General features: G+C 42.2%; 1 non-coding gene across 1 annotated transcript; it reads left to right on the top strand.

Annotated features, from left to right (window-relative positions):
- Positions 1–1,729: 1,729 nt before the first annotated feature.
- Positions 1,730–1,929, top strand: LOC112426741 (small nucleolar RNA SNORA73 family). The gene has a single exon (XR_003018144.2). It is a non-coding gene; the product is annotated as a small nucleolar RNA SNORA73 family (small nucleolar RNA).
- Positions 1,930–4,086: the final 2,157 nt, after the last annotated feature.

The raw sequence follows: 4,086 nt of genomic DNA, 5'->3' as shown, positions 1-4,086 counted from the left end.
GAGTGCTGCCAGAGTGGGAATGAATGAGAGGGCTGTTCGAGAGATAGGCAATGACTCGATCACCTATGACTTCTCAGATCATGGTAAAAGTTTTGGATATTATTTTTACTGTGGTAAATACACATAGGACAAAATTTGCCATCTGAACTATTTTTCAGTGTACCGTTCAGTGGCATTAAGTACATTCACATTGTGTGCAAGCATCACCACCCTCCATCTCTAGAACTCTTTCATCTTCCCAAGCTGACTCTCTGTACCCATTAAACACCAGCTCCCATTTCCCTCTCTTTGCAGCCCATGGCAACCACAATTCTACTTTCTGTCTCTGAATTTGAGTACTCGAGGTACCCCATGTAGGTAGGATTGTAAAGTATTTGTCCTTTTTGACTGGCTGATTTCACTCAGCACTATGTCCTCAGCATTCATCCATGTTGTAGAATGCATCAGAATTTCATTCCTTTTTTAAGTTTGAATGATATCCCATTATATGCATATGCCATGTTTTTTTTATCCATTCACCTATTGATGGACTTTTGGATTATTCCCATCTTTTGGTTATTATGAACAATGCTGTTACAAACACCGGTGTACAAATACCTGTTTTAGTTGCTGCTTTCCATTCTTTTGGGTATATACTCAGAAATGGAATTTCCGGATCATATGGTAATTCTACATTTTATTTTTTAGGAGTCGCCATGCTGTTTTCCACAGCGGCTGCACATTTTACACTCTCACCAGCAATGTACAAGGGTTCCAGTTGCATCACACCCTTGCCAGCACTTATGATTTTTCTGATTTTTGTTTTTTTGTAATAGCCATCCTAATGGGTGTGAAGAAGATTTTGAAATTATTGAGTTAGGAGCCATTGCATGATTTTAATGAGGGAATGACACAATCCCTTTTCTTTTTAAAAGGATCACTCTGGCTGATGGATGGAGAAGAGATTGAAGGGGAGAAGAAAGCAATGGGGCAGAATAATTTTGAGAAAATTTTGGTGTCCAGGAAAAGAATGATGGTGGTATGACCTATGGTAGTAGTTCTGAAGAATAGAGGACACAGATTCAAAATATACTTTAGGGTGAGGCGTGGTGGCACATGCCTATAATCCCAGTACTTCGGGAGGCCAAGGCAGTCGGATTGCTTGAGGTCAAGAGTTTGAGACTGGCTTGGCCAACATGTTTGAAATGCTGTCTCTACTAAAAATACAAAAATTAGCCAGACATGATGGCGTGCACCTGTAATCCCAGCTACGCGGGAGGCTGAGGCAGGAGAATCGCTTGAACCTGGGAGGTGGGGGTTGCAAGTGAGCCGAGATGGCACCACTGCACTCCAGCAGCCTGATGGAGACTAGGGAGGCAGACACCAAATTTGGCAATTAATGCCCATAAAATATTCAGTGAAAACATCAAGAGACAGAAAATTGGATTGGTAACATGGAGACTCAGGAAACCAACTCAGAAAGGTTAAGTAAGTAACTTAAGTTCACACAGCATAAAATGCAAGTGGCAGAGTCAAGAGGCAAACCCAGGACTGTCTGATTACGAGGCCTGGTCTCACCATTTTATGTCACTTCCTTCCAGTCAGAGCCCACCAGTCTCCAGGAATTTGGACCGCTGACTGCATTTATCCACTTTGGGAAATCTCTAGTAATAAAAGAGGGACACGCTCAGTAATAAGTGTGAAGTTTAGAACACAAACCTTGCAAGAACTTTCAAGAATAAATAAAATTCCAACATGGATAGCCTGGGAGGTCACTCTCCCCAGGCTCCGTGGAATTGGTGTTGGGGAGCATAGACATTTGGTCCATGTACAGTACAGCCCCTTTCCACAATGTTGAAGATGAAGCTGGGTCTCGTGCCTACATATTCCTGTTGCTTCCCTGAGTCCTGTGGATGATGACTGGTGAGATAAATCATGCAGGAAACATGTTTAGTGCGAAAAAAAAATAAAACAACAACAAAAAACCCAACATATTTGGAATGTGATAGACAACGAGTGAACAGACAATCTCACTTAGAAATTGTCTTTAATAGAGTTAATAAATTCAGTTGCCTTTCACTGGGGAGCAATGAACAATTTTATCTCTCCCCAAAGACTCTGGAGTCAAAGGTGGTGTTTAGACTTTTACCCAGGAGTGCTGGTCTCTCATCTGTGTCAGGTACTTGACTGGCTGGAGGTTAAGAACAGAGATTCCAAAATTTCACAGTACGAGTGGGAACTCACTGACTAGCTATATGCTTGGCTAATGCTTCATCCTCTCCAACATTCAGCTTCGTCATCTGTAAAAGGAATCCCGTAATGTCTATGTCTCAGGGATCCTTTGAGGGTGAGGTTAGGCATTGCACGTGAAGGGCTTAGCTTAGCAAGTACTAGTTGCTTGCTAATCTTTATTACAATGGCAGTTGAGCACGTGCTTTACCTATAGAGCACACTTTACCTCTGAGCACCCTAGAGAAAGGAGAGTTTGGCAGTTTAGCAAGGGGTGTCAGGGGATGTAGGAGGATGGCTACACAATGTACACTAAACTCACAATTAGGGAGTATAATCATGCTTTGTTCCGAAATGGCAAGTGTTTTGACAATGTGTCTTTATATCCATTGCTGTTTTTTGTTGTTGTTGTTTGTTTTTTTGTTGTTGTTGTTTTGTTTTTAAGGTGGACTGTCTCTCTGTTGCCTAGCTTGGAGTGCAGTGGCATGATCTTGGCTCACTGCAACCTCCGCCTCCCGGGTTCAAGCAATTCTCCTGCCTCTGCCTCCTGAGTAGCTGGGATTACAGGTGCCTGCCACCATGCCCAGCTAATTTTTTATATTTTTAGTAGAGACAGGGTTTCACCATGTTGGCCAGGTTGGTCTCGAACTCCTGACCTCAAGTGATCCTCCTGCCTTGGCCTTCCAAAGTGCTGGGATTACAGGCGTGACCCACCATGCCCAGCCATCATTCATGGCTGTTTTAAAGAATTAAATACATCACATGACTGGAACAAATTAGAAAAACACTCCAAATTTTTTTCTATGTATATTACTAGCATAATTAATGACTTCTGAAGCATCAGCTAATTATAGTTTTAAAAGCCTAGAATTCTTTGTAAGTATAGATGGCATTTTTTTCTGGAATCCTCCTTTTGGGTGGAGGAGAATAAGGCAAAAAAAGCACTGGATTTGGCACTGGGTAGACCTTGATTTGAATCCTAGCTCTTAGCTGTGTGTCCCCTAGAGAAATGACCTAACCTCTCTGAACCTCCTTCTTCATTTATATGATGAGGATGATAATATCTCTTTCATGGGATTTTGCAAGGCACATGAAATGCTTATTACACTGGGTTCATCTTAGGCTATCAATAAATGGTAACTATTAGTAATGTATTAGTCGCTATCTTGAATCTTTTCCCCTTTTTCTCTTTTCTTCTCCTACTATACAGTATGCTTTTCTCAGGTGAAAGGATACAGAAAAAAAAAACATTATGAGGTCATCAAGTTCCCATGGAATCTTTCAGAAATCAGGGATGTCCTTATTTTTGACACAACTTCCTAAAACAACTCTTTGACCAGCTATAACCCTCCTTGATAGAAGTTACAGATGGAAATGACTGATGAGTTTGTTTATATCCAGTACTTGTATGGTTCAGCCCTTTAACTGATTCGCTTTTTTTTTTTTTTTGAGACGGAGTCTTGCTCTGTTGCCCAGGCTGGAGTGCAGTGGTGCGAACTCAGCTCACTGCAACCTCCGCCTCCTGGGTTCAAGCGATTCTTCTGCCTCAGTCCTGAGTAGCTGGGATTACAGGTGCATGCCACCATGCCCAACTAATTTTTGTGTTTTTAGTAGAGACAGGGTTTCACCATATTGGCCAGGCTTGTCTCAAACTCCTGACCTAATGATCCACCCGCCTCCGCCTCCCAAAGTGCTGGGATTACAGGCATGAGCCACGGCGCCTGGCCCTGATTTGCTTTTGAAGAACTATCACAAAAATGCAGTTTCTTTCCCCCTGCTCCTCAGGGGCCACTCCACATTTTAATAAGATTTTTCCTGATTAAGAGCAAAGATGTTCTTTTGCTCAGCCAGTGGCAGTTTGACCTTTCCTGACTCCTC

This window comes from Macaca nemestrina, chromosome 8 (genome assembly GCF_043159975.1).
Source record: "Macaca nemestrina isolate mMacNem1 chromosome 8, mMacNem.hap1, whole genome shotgun sequence".
Classification (NCBI taxonomy): Eukaryota; Metazoa; Chordata; class Mammalia; order Primates; family Cercopithecidae; genus Macaca; species Macaca nemestrina.
This window is presented reverse-complemented; position numbering and strand designations above follow the sequence as displayed.